This window comes from Ceratotherium simum, chromosome 7 (genome assembly GCF_057802395.1).
Source record: "Ceratotherium simum simum isolate JZ-2026a chromosome 7, ASM5780239v1, whole genome shotgun sequence".
NCBI lineage: Eukaryota > Metazoa > Chordata > Mammalia > Perissodactyla > Rhinocerotidae > Ceratotherium > Ceratotherium simum.
In genome coordinates this window covers 75296396-75310092 of record NC_141906.1, presented here as the reverse complement: position 1 = coordinate 75310092, position 13697 = coordinate 75296396, and the positions used below count along the sequence as shown (strand labels likewise).

The following is a 13697-nucleotide window of genomic DNA, read 5'->3' as shown; positions in this document are numbered from 1 at the left end:
GAAACTGATTCTGGGTCACCAAAGCAGAGCATGTCAAACTTAAGCACTAGGCCATGAGGTCAGCCCCAATGTCTACTCTTTTGTTAATCCCATACAGCACATTTTTAATTTCATATACAGCATTTTCTGTCTCTTGAAATTCTTGTTGGTTTTCATCCCTTTCATATCTATACTTAATATGCTAATTATTTCCTTTACCTTCTTAATCACGTGAAATATATTGATAGTAGCTGCTTTATTGTCCTTGTCTACTAATTTTAGCCTAGGTGTCATTTCTTGATATTTTATACAAATTGATTTTTTTTCTCATTATGGGCTGAATTTTCCTGCTTCTTTGCATGCCAGAAACTAATTTTGATTTTGATTTTCTATTTCTTGCAACAGAAAATTTGTCATGCTTTTAAACTAAAATTACTCATTTTTAAATTTCCTATTAAATAAATCATGTAGATTGATGCTCAGTCATTACCATTGTTGATAGAAACACAAACTCATTGTGATAACCAGTGGCACCCACGTGAAAAAAGCTTATATGGGACGTAATACATGTCTGTAATTTTGTCTGATTTTTTTTCTGAGTTCCCTTATGTAGCTGGCTCAACTTAACTGACTTTCTCTAGGTTTTAGAAGTGGATTTAATAAAGTTCAGAATATCTTTTATGGACACATCAGAGTCCTATCCTGGGGCTAGAATCATACATCTAGCCCAGTATTGTCTCTGATGGTGGCATTCAAAGGAGTAGATGTCCTCACCTATGTCAATATTAGAGTTTAGAAATATGTGACCAAAACCCCTGATTTTTTAATATGTCCTCGTGGGTGTTTTGAACAACATATTGTTCAATATTTGGAGCTAGATAAAAATCTATAAAATATATACAAATTTCAGGTTTCAAATTTTATTTTTTGATATGTCAACATATAGTAGAATGTACAAATCTTAAGGATACAACTTGTTAGTTTTTTGGTTATACATCCATGCAATCTCCATGATGAACATCGTATAGACTACTTGTATCTTACCAGAAAGTTTCTCCTTCCCCTTTGAGTAAAGCCTCACAACCTATACCTCAGACAAACATTGATACAATTTTTTATCACTATAGATTCATTTTGCCTCTACTAGAACTCCATAAAAATGGGATTATAGACTATTTATTCTATTGTGTTTGGCTTTCTTCACTTAGCATATATCTGAGGTTTCATTTTGTTGTGTGTGCCAGTAGTTTGTTCTTTGCTATTGCTGAATAACATTCCATTTTATGAATACACTAAAAATTGTTCAGCCATCCATTTATTAATGGACATTTGGGCTGATTTCAGATTTTGGCCATAATTAATAAGGCTGCTTATAGTTTGCATGTGCAAGTTGTTTTGGAGTTCTATGTTTTCATTGTCTTTGGGAAATATCTAGCAGTTGAATTGCTGGATCATATGGTAAGTATATGTTTAACTTTAGATGAAATTTCCAAACTGTTTATCACAGTGGTTTACTATTTACATTCTCACCAGAAATGTATGTAAGTTGAAATTGTTTCACATCTTCACTTGATGTTAATTCTTTTTTCTAATTTTTGTTATTCTAGTCAACGTGAAACATGAATTGCAATCTCATTGCCTGTGTGTGCTTAAATTTTCTTCTATTAAGACATACTTCAAATACAGTAAATATTCACAATGTCTAGTTTATAGTTCTCTAATGGTGTCAACACATGAAGTAGAGTAACCATCACCAAAGTGAAAATATTACCTTATCCTCCTTTACAATCAATCCCTCCCCACTCCTAGTCATTGAAAGACACTGATTTGCTTTCTGTGGCTATAGTTTTGCCTTTTCTAGAATATCATATAAACACAATCATACCATATGTAGTATTTTTAGTCTGGCTTCTTTCTCTTAACACGATGAATTTGAGATATCCATATTGTTACATGTTTCAGTAATTTATTCCTCTTTATTGTTGAGTAGGATGATTGCATGGATGTATAGTTATGCACCACATAATGATTTTTGGTCAATGACAGACTGCATATATTATCGTGGTCTCATAAGATTAATACCATATAGGGATTGCATGTATGATGATGGTCTCATAAGATTAACACCATGTAGCCTAGGTGTATAGTAAGCTATATCATCTAGGTTTGTGTAAGTACATTCTATGATCTTTGCATAAGTATGAAATCGCCTAACGACACATTTCTTAGAAAGTAGCCCTGTCCTTACGCTACGCATGGATGTACTATATTTATTCATTCACCAGTTGAAGGATAATAAAACCACTATAAACATACATATACAATTTTTGTGTGAGCATATGTTTTCATCTACTCAGGTAAATGTTTGAATGGGACAACTTTAAAGGAAACTGTCAAAATTTTTCCATAGAGGCAGTAGCATTTTGCATCCCCACTAGTAATGTACGAGAATTCCAGTTGCTCTACATCCTCACCAGCACCAAGTATAGTCAGTTATTACTATTTATTTAAGTTTGGCATATCTAATAGTTTTGTACTGGTATCTCACTGTGCTTTTAATTTGCATTTCTGTAATGACTCATGATGTTGAACTTCATTTCGTGTGTTTATTTGTTATTCATATATCTTTGGTGAAGTGTCGATTCACATCATTTGCTCATTTCTTTATGTGATTGTTTACACATTGAGTGTTGAGTGTTCTTTATATATTTGGATAAAGTTCTTATTAGGTAGATGTTGACAATATATACCTCCAGTGTTTGGCTTGTCAGTTCATTTTTTTAATATTGCCATTTAGATGAAAAGATTTTAATTTTGACAATGTCCAAATTAACTATTTTTTTCTTTTATGGACTTTTTTTGGCATCCTATCTTAGGAATTTTTGTCTAAACCCATGTCACAAATCTTTCCTTTTTTTTATTTTCTAAAAGTCTTAAAGTTTTATGTTTTATATTCATATCTATGACTCATTTTGCCGTAACTTCTTTTAATGTTCTGAGGAGGGATTGAGATTGTTTGTTTGTATGTTTCTTTATTTTTGGTATGGATATGTAATTATTCCTGCCTCATTGTTTGAAAAGCCAGTAATTTCTTCATTAAATTGCCTTTGCACGTTTGTCATAATTAATTGACTTGACATACAGGCATACCACAGAGATATTGTGGGTTCAGCACCAGACCACTGCATAAAGTTAATAACCTAATAAAAGGAGTCACACAAATGTTCCGGTTTCCCAGGGCATATAAAAGTTATATTTACCTTACACTGTAGTCTATTAAGTGTGCAATTGCATTATACCTAAAAAAACAATGTACAGGTGCCAGCCTGTGGTTTAGTAGTTAAGTTCATGTGTTCTGCTTCGGCGACTAGGGGTTTGCAGGGTCAGATCCTGGGCGCTGACCTATGCACCGCATATTAAGTCATGCTGTGCAGGCATCCCACATATAAAGTAGAGGAAGATGGGCATGGATGTTAGCTCAGCGCCAATCTTCCTCAGCAAAAAGAGGAGGATTGGCAACAGATGTTCGCTCAGGGCTAATCTTCCTCACCAAAACAAAACAAAACAAAACAAAAGAATGTGCATATCATCTTAATTAAAAATACTTCATTGCTAAAAAATACTAAGCATCATATGAGGCTTTAGCAAGTCATCATTTTTTTGCTGGTGGAGGGTCTCACCTCAGTGTTGATGGCCGCTGACTGATCAGGGTAGTGGTTGCTGAAGGTTGAGGTAGTTGTGGCAATTTATTAAAATAAGACAACAATGAAGTTTGCCACACCAATTAACTCTTCCTTTCATGAACTATTTCTCTGTAGCATGTGATGCTGTTTGATATCATTTTACCCACAGTAGAACTTTTTTCAAAATTGGAGTCACACCTCTCAAACTCTGCCACTGCTTTACCAACTAAGTTTATGTAATATTCTAAAACCTTTGCCATCATTTCAACAGTCTTCACAGCATCTTCACCAGGAGTAGATGATTCCATCTCAGGAAACCACTTTATGGGCTCATCCACAATAAACAATTTCCCATCTGTTAAAGCTTTATCATGAGATTGCAGCAATTCAGTCACATCCTTCAGGCTCCACCACTAATTCTAGTTCTCTTTCTATTTCCACCACATCTGCAGTTATTTCCTCCATTGAAGTCTTGAACCCCTCAAAGATATCCATGAGGATTGGAATCAACTTATTCCAAACTCCTGTTGATGTTGATATTTTGACCTCTTACTATGAATTGCGAATGTTCTTAGTGGCATCTAGAATGGGGAATTCTTTCCAGAAGGTTTTCAATTTACTTTGCCCAGATCCATCAGAGGAATCACTATTTCTGGCAACCATAGCCTTATGAAATGTATTTTTTAAATAATAAAACTTGAAAGTCAAAATTATTCCTTGATCCATGATCTGTGGTATTGATGTTGTGCTAGCAGGCATGAAAACATTAATCTCATCATACATTTCCATCAGAGCTCTTGAGTGACCAGGTGCATTGTTGATGAGCAGTAATATTTTGAAAGGAATCTTTTTTTCTGAGCAGTAGGTCTTAACAGTGGGCTTAAAATATTCAGCAAACCGTGTTGTAAACAGATGTGTTGTCATCCAGGCTTTGTTGTTCCATTTATAAAGCATACAGGCACAGTATATTTAACATAATTCTTAAGGGCTCTATGATTTTTGGAATGGTAAATGAGCATTGACTTCCACTGATAGTCACCAGCTGCCTTAGACCCTAAGAAGAGAATCAGCCTGTCCTTTGAATCTTTGAAGCCAGGCATTGACTGCTCCTCTCTAGGTATGAAAATTCTGGATGGGAACTTCTTCCAATGTAAGACTTTTTTGTCTACATTGAAAAGTTGTTGTTTAGTGGGACATTATTAATTATTTTATCTAGGTCTTCTGGATAACTTGCTTTAGCTTCTGCATCAGTACTTGCTGTTTCACCTTGCACTTTTATGTTATGGAGAAGACCTCTTTTCTTAAGCCTCAAGAACTAATTTCTGCTAGCTTCGAACTTTTCTTCTACAACTTCCTCACCTCTCTCAGCCTGCATAGAATTGGAAAGAGTTAGGGCTTTGCTCTGGATTAGGCTTTGGTTTAAGGGAATGTTATGGCTGGTTTGATCTTCTATCCAGACCACTGAAACTTTCTCCATCTCAGCAATAAGGCTGTTTCATTTTGTTATCATTCATGTGTTCACTGGAGTAGCACCTTTAATTTCCATGAAGAACTTTTCCTTTGTATTTACTACTTGGCTAACAGTTTGGCACAAGAGGCCTAGCTTTCAGCCTAGCACAGCTTTTGACATGCTTTCCTCACTAAGCTTAATCATTTCTAGCTTCTGATTTAAAGTGAGAGATGTGTAACTCTTCCTTTCACTTGAACACTTGGAGGCCATTGTAGAGTTATTAATTGGGTTATTAATTGGCCCAACTTAAACAAATTTTAATATTGTTATGTCTTGGGGAGTAGGGAGGCTCTAGGAGAGGGAGAGAGACAGGGAAACAGTTGATCCGTGGAACAGTCAGAACATACACAACATTTATTGATTAAGTTTGCTGTGTTATATGAGCGTGGTTAATGGGACCCCAAAGCAATTACAATAGTAACATCAAAGACCACTGATCACAGATCACCATAAGAAATATACTAATAATTAAAAAGTTTGAAATATTGCGAGAATTACCAAAATGTGACACAGAGACACAAAGTGAGCAAATATTTCTCTCACTCTGTGGGCTGTTTTTTCACTTTCTCAATGATGTCCTTTAAAGGCACTCCTTATTTTGAGCAGTCTGAACATTTGGTTAATATGATACTTTTTGACTAATGACAGAACACTCTCTATTAAGAACAGCATGATGCTCTTTTCCATCCGCTTCATATAAGCAGTCTGTAGGTAAATATTTATATATATATTATACACGTATAAAATATGTTTCATATAAATATATTTATATAAGGTTTGAATGTGCTAAGGCAGTTGAATTGATTTAAAACTTAAAAGAGTAAATTAACTTACAAATAGAAAATATATTTTATAGGTAATTACACAAGCAAAATTTCCTGTTGGAAACACCCTTCATAAGTTTTTTATTTTGGGAGGCAGCGTTAATGTCCCACTCATTAGATGTTCCTCTCCTTCTTTATAACGCCAAAAACTTCCTCTCACAATAGTGGCTGATAATGGATGATGGTCAACCTGAAACTAGGTTGGACATATGGCACAGTCTTGACTAAAGGAAAGTCATCTATTGGCTTCTGGGGAAGATCTACTTCATGATATAAAGAGAGAGATATGTGAGGGGACTTCTTTTGTCTTGTTCTCTTGCTTTCTTCTTTGGATATAGTTGTCTTTAGATGTGATTCTTGGAGCTAGGGAAGTCATTTTGTGACCATGAGGTGAATAGCTTAAGGACTAAGGACAACAATCTGAGGACAGAGAAACAAAAGAGTCTGCATCCTTGAGAGTGTTTAGTTGCTGACCCAACCGTAGGACACTGTGCCTCCAGATTTATTATCACATGAGAAAAATAAGTGCCTATTTTATATGAGTTTTTAACTAAGAATTCTGTAACTTAAAGCAAGAACTTCCTAGTTGATAACATGGGTTAAAAGTTACATTCCTGAAATATTAAATAGAAAGTATATTATTTTAACCAATGAATACCTTGAGGGATAGTCTTGCAACTTTTTGGTAAATATTGAAGAGAAAAACAAGTTTATTGTGATGGAAAGGAGAATATGTACAGATTTAAACTTAAATTTTAAATATATTCTTTGGTTCACTTGGCTAGTGCCTTTTGTTCATTATACTCTTGTGGCCTATGAAATGTAAACATTCTCCCACATTCTCTTTTTTATATTTGTTCAGAACGATAAGAGTTTGCATAATACTTAATGTGCTCAAACACCTAAATCAATGATAATAGTACTTTCACATTTTAACAGATTTAACTCTCACTTTATTTCTTCTTTACTTTTATCCAAAACTTAATCATAATTTTGATATTTATACTTTCATTACAATGTTTCAATTGTCCCGTGGGTAAGTGAGAACCACTGAAAGTTATTAAGCTAGGAAAGGACCTTTCAGAACTTACTCTAGCAAGCAATGTATATGGACAAATAAGAGGGAGTATGTGGGGAAAAGCCAGAATAATGGTTGGAGCCACTACAATTCAGCCATACAGTTCAATTAAATCCTAAAAAGTACCTGAACATGTGTGGTGGCTGAGGGAAATGGATGGGAGTCAGTGTGGCTGTAGACTCTAGTGCTTAGACTGTGAGAAATGTGGAAAACATTCTGAAGATTTTCACCAGAGATCAATGTAATTTAGAGAATTAGTTATGTGGTGTCTACTATGTACTCTGCACCACACATGGCACCATGAGAAAAGTATTAAACAAGACAGAAGAGACGTTTGTTCTTATAGAACTTATACTTTATAGGGGAACCCAGGAATTAAAGAGAAAAAAAGTCTGGTGAGTGTTATGATGGAGGATCCACTGGAAGTTTTGAGAACATAAATAATCTCAGCTGACATTGATTGACTATTTACCAGGTGCCAGGCACTGTTCTATTTTACATACTATTTTTCATTTCATCTTCAGAATAACTCAATGAAAGAGATGTCATTATTATCATCATTATTTCAGAAATTATGAACCTAAGGTATAGAGAGTTCAAGTATTGTGTCCAAGTACTAAGCATGGGAGTAGAATTCCACACATGCCCTCTAACTCCACAGTCCGACTCTTTCCTAGGATGAGAAGGAATTAATGACCTCAATTAATGAAATATTACATTTAAGGCTGAGCAGTATCCTCAGGTAGAAATTTCCAGTAAATGTTTAAAAGTAAAAATTTAGAAGGGAAGAAGCTATTAAAATTTGTTTTTGGACGTAACCCAAGAAAGACAATAGAATTGAATTACTGCAATTTTTGAAAAATGTCAGGTAAAGAAATGGATAAGCCTACAGGTAGACTCTCTGGAAAATTTCCATTTAGGGTACGGAGAGAAACAGAAAAATAACCTATACGATAGATCTTCCTTAAGAGATGAAAATGAAAGGAAGATGGGAGTTTATTTTTGCCTCTGCCTTAGGGGATGTAAATCACTAGAGTGAAGTGTAAACTAGATTAATATATTGAGTCCCTAAGGAACTAAAGAGAGATGATGATCCAGAGTGAAAATATAATTCCCTTATTTCTCTTTTACACATAGAATCTATTCCCTGGAGAAGAGAATGAGCAAGCTTCTACCCTGTTTATAGTCAAGTGCACTATATCATTAAACTCAAATTCAATCTTCTGTGTCTTATCAAGTGTCAAATGTGATAATAATAAAGACTATTTCTCTCTGCTGCTTGAGAGGGCTCAAAGTCATAATCAGATATTATCATCTGTAGGTCAGAAAGATTTCCAGGGCATATTTGAAATTAAGTTTGGTTTGCATCCTTTTAGGATCAAAGGAAACAAATCCTCAGAACCTGAGTTTGCCTTTCCAGGACCGTTGGGGTAAGTATCAACAAAAAGAGAGCACAAAGGATTTCTGGCTTAAAGGAGATGAGTTTCTGAATTTTATTCATATTAATGTCCTTCTTGTTTTGAGATGGAGATCCAGGGATATAAGATCTGCCACTTTCTTTCCCATTTCATGCAGTCCTGAGATTCAAGTGAAACTGCTGGGAGAATGAGTTCCATGGAGATCAGAGAATGTTCATAGATTAGGAGGCTCAGAAAGTACAGTATCTCAGTCAGTACATTCCCTCTCCATGGATGGAACCTCACTCTTCTAGATTTATGGCTTTTACTCTGTGACATGGGCAGTCACTTAACTTCTCCTAGACTTTGGTCCCTTAGTTTTTGATTAGAAACAATCTTTTTGCTTCCCACTACACCAATTCGAAATGGCATTGGAAGCCTGCACGATGTTGCTAGAGTGGCTGCTTCCAATTTTACTGGTGAAGGGAGGGCTTAAATGAGTGAAGAAATGGTGAGATGAGAGAAGGATGGTTCTGTCCTGGTCTATCCTTCTCCCTTGGTTTTCCCAGCAGTTATTGCATATGGCAGCACTGGCCTTCTCTCTGTAGGCTGTTTGTGATGCTCTGCTATATTTAGCTTATTAAAACTCTAGTTATGCATAAAGATATATGCACCCCTGTGTTCATTGCAGCGTTATTCACAATAGCCAAGACTTGAAAGCAACCTAAGTGCCCATCAGGGGACGAATGGATAAGGAAGATGTGGTATATATACACAATGGAATACTACTCAGCCATAAGAAAATATGAAATCCAGCCATTTGTGACAATATGGATGGACATTGAGGGTATTATGCAAAGTGAAATAAGTCAGAGGGAGAAAGTCAAATACCGCATGATCTCACTCATTAAGTAGTAGATAATAACAACAATAAACAAACACATAGAGACAGAGATTGGATTGGTGGTTACCAGAGGGGAAGGGGGGATGGAGGAGGGTGAAAGGGATAACTCGGCATATGTGTGTGGTGATGGGTTGCAATTAGTATTTGGATGGTGAACATGATGTAATCTAGGCATAAATAGAAGTATAATGATGTACACCTGAAGTTTATACAATGTTATAAACCAATGTTACTGCAATAAACAACAACAACAACAAAAAACTACTCTAGTTAAGGGAAAGTTCACATCTGTCAGTGTCATGACAATGGCAAAGGCAGATACCATGGGTCCAAGTTGGGCTAGCCTCAGGTATTCCCAATGTATACACTTTCTTATAGGATGAGATATTGCAGGAAAAGCTGAGTTGTTCTTTAATGTAACCCTTTTCTCCTGTGTTCACAGATTCCCTTAGAGAAGAATGGCTCCTGGAAATGATTCCTTTGTGACTGAATTCATTCTGGTGGGGTTAACAGACCAACCAGATCTCCAACTCCTCCTGTTCTTCCTGTTTTTAGTAATGAATATGGTCACTGTGTTTGGAAATTTGGGCTTGATAACTCTAATTGGGCTGAATTCACACCTACACACCTTCATGTACTTTTTCCTCTTTAATTTGTCCTCCATAGACCTCCCTTGTTCTTCAGTAATTACACCTAAAATGCTGACGAATTTCTTATCAAAGAATATTGTCTCTTACATGGGGTACATGACTCAGCTCTACTTTTTCTGTTTTTTTGTCATTTCTGAATGCTATGTGCTGACATCAGTGGCCTATGATCGCTATGTGGCCATCTGTAATGCACTTTTGTATAACGTCGCCATGTCCTCTAAAGTGTGTTCCAGCCTTGTGCTTGGTTCATACTTGATGGCATTTTTTAGTGCCACGGCCGACACCAGATGCATGCTGAGACTGACTCTCTGTGATGCAAACACCATCAACCATTATTTGTGTAACATCCTTCCTGTGCTTCAGCTCTCCTGCACCAGCACCTACGTCAATAAGCTGGTCATTTTCATTGTGGTGGATATCAACATCATTGTGCCCAGTCTCACCATCTTTGTGTCCTATGGTTTCATCATCTCCTGATGTCGTTCTCCACATCAGCTCCATGGAGGGCAAGTCCAAAACCTTCACCACCTGTAGTTTCCACATAATTGGTATTTCTCGTTCTATGCATCAGGTGCAATTATGTGTCTCAAATCATCATCTGCTAGGTCTATGGTTGAGGGAAAAACCTCTTCTGTCTTTTAAACCGATGTGATTCCCCTGATCCCCTTAATCAACAGTTTGAGGAACAAAGATGTTAAAATTCCTCTGAGAATAGCTGTGAAGAGGAGAAAGTTTTGATTAGAATCAGTGTCTGTGAAAATACTCATAGGACATGGAGAGTCCATCTGTTTATTTACAATATTTTTACTGTCAGCTTTCTTATCCTATTTCTTTCCCACAATGGTAAAGAAAATCTGAGTCTTTTCTCAGTTAGTATCCACTTTTTTTAGAGTAGTCTGCTTCCTTTCATCACCTTTTTCAAAACTTCTTCTTTTCCTCATTTTTTCTATTTAAGAATAGCATGAAGGAAGAAATTCATCTTTATTTCCTTCCTTCTTTCATTATGGGTTTTATTTCTTCTGGAAAAGGATGAAGGATTCTGCTGATGATCAATATAGTAACACAGTGTGAACTTGTGCTTTGGGGGATTTCTTAATTGCCACTTGTGATATGCCTCTGGAAGCATGAATCAGATGATCTGTCCCTACTCTTTTGTTTACACCCTACAGTGGGCAGGAATATGACTCCTTCAAATGCCAGTATTTCACAATTATAGCAGATTCCATAAGACTATCAAATATACCCAGCTTTGCAGCAGTAAACACTGTGCATTAAGCTTCTTTCATTTTACCTTAAAGTATTTACATTTATCTTTTTAGACTCAAAGTAGCACAATATAGATTGTCAATATATATTTATTACTTGGATAGACTACTAAACTCAGAGAGGTTAATGATTTACTTAAAGTCATAAAACTTCTTTATGAAAAAGTCTAAAATAGACTACCAGCCTCTTGATTTCAGGTCTACTACTCTTTATTTTTTGTCTACTTAATTTTATTTTTATTTCAGGAAACATGAATTTTGAGAAAAAATTTCAATTTTGAAAGCTGACTTTTTCTGCCACCAAAAAAAAAAAATTATGAAATGTTTTCAGGATGTTGTAATTCAGAGAATAGGACATGGGAGAAAAAATTTCCCAAGAACATGTCATTAGTCCACGATCCAAAGAGACACATGGCCAATAAATAAGAGGTCCCTCAGCAGGGAATGGACAATGAGATTTAAAAAAAGCATTTCATTCTGAATCTGTACCCTATTCTGTAGAGTACTGTAACTATCCTCCACTGTCCATAAAACTTTGATTAAAACTTATAATACATAATGACCACACATTAACAGTGGTTTTGGGAATGAAGACCAAGGGCTTTGGCCACATTTGTGGGGAAACTGATAGAGAGGGAACAACACCTTAAGGAGATTAAACAGTGAATGGTAATGGAAACTCAAGTTAGGGAAAAGAAATAGGAGTAAAATGATGAGAAAAGAAAGCCCTTTCTATGACTCTCTTCTCCTTTCTGAAAATGGTCTAGAAATATTATAGGCATCACAAGATCTCTGGAGTGGATAAAACCTGAAGTTATTTGATATTAAAAGAGTTAAATGTACAGGGCTGGTGGACCCAGGAACAACTAAATCATTCCCATTTTGTCACAAGTAAATACTCCTATACGAATTTTAAAGTGTAAAAACTCAAAGGGCAGCTAGAAGAGTAATGACAATTTGAAAGAAAAATTTGGTGAATAAATTAAATTTTGACCATATCTTTTCTAGAATCAGATGTTGGATTATTTTTCTTTTAAGAAAAAAGGCAAAAAGATGACCACTCAAAGATCTCTAATATGTTGTGTCAAGTGACAATTTAAACATCTTCTCAGATAACTGTAACAACATTTACTATTTTACTGTTTGTCTACTCTCCACTTAATATAAAGGTATTTAGAATTTTAGCATAGGTGCTTTGTCGGCTTGTTTGATTTTTTTATTGATGTTTTAATAGTTTACAACATTGTGAAATTTTTGGTTGTACATTTTTGTTTGTCCATCACCATATATATGTGTCCCTTCACCCCTTGTGCCCAGCCCCCACCCCCATTGCCCCTGGTAACCACAATATGGGTTTCTCTGTCCATGTGTTGGTTTATATTCCATATATGAGTGAGATCATACAGTGTTTGTCTTTCTCCTTCTGGCTTACTTCACTTAACATAATACCCTCCAGGCCCATCCATGATGTTGCAAATGGGACAATTTTGTCTTTTTTTATGGCTGAGTAGTATTCCATTGTATATATATACCACATCTTGTTGATCCAATCATCAGTCGAGGGACACTTAGTTTGCTTCCACTTCTTGGCTATGGTGAATAATGCTGCAATGAAAATAGGGGTGCACAAGCCTCTTTGGATTGTTGATTTCAGGTTAGTTGGATAGATTCCCAGTAGTGGGATAGCTTGATCATAGAGTATTTCTATTTTTAATTCTTTGAGGAATCTCCATACCGTTTTCCATAGAGGCTGCACCAGTTTGCATTCCCGCCAGCTATGTATGAGGGTTCCTGTTTCTCCACATCCTCTCCAACACTTGTTGTTTTTTGTCTTGGTGATTATAGCCATTCTAATGGGCTATAGTGTTGTTTTGATTTGTATTTCCCTGATGATTAGTGATGTTGAACATCTTTTCATGTGCCTATTGGCCATCTGTATATCTTCTTTGGAGAAGTGTCTGTTCATTTCCTCTGCCCATTTTTTGACTGGGTTTGTTGTTTTTTTGTTGTTCAGTTGTGCAAGTTCCTTATATATTATGGAGATTAACCCCTTGTCAGATATATATTTTGCAAATATTTTCCCCCAGCTGGTGGGTTGTCTGTTCACCTTGATTCTGGTTTCATTTGTCTTATAGAAGCTCCTTAATCTTATAAAGTCCCACTTATTTATTTTTTCTTTAGTTTCCCTAGTCTGGGTAGGCCTGTCATCTGAAAAGATTCCTTTATGACCAATGTCAAATAGTGTGTTGCCTATATTTTCTTCTATGAGTTTTATAGTTTCAGGTCTCACCTTCAGGTCTTTGATCCATTTTGAGTTAATTTTTGTGAATGGCCATAGCAGATGGTCCACTTTCATTTTTTTGCCTGTGGCTGTCAGTTTTCCCAACACCATTTATTGAAGAGACGT

General features: G+C 35.8%; 1 pseudogene; it reads left to right on the top strand.

The window, feature by feature from the left end:
• Positions 1 to 9634: 9634 nt before the first annotated feature.
• On the top strand, positions 9635 to 10775 carry LOC101388610 (olfactory receptor 8B3-like; annotated as a pseudogene).
• The last annotated feature ends 2922 nt before the right edge of the window (positions 10776 to 13697 follow it).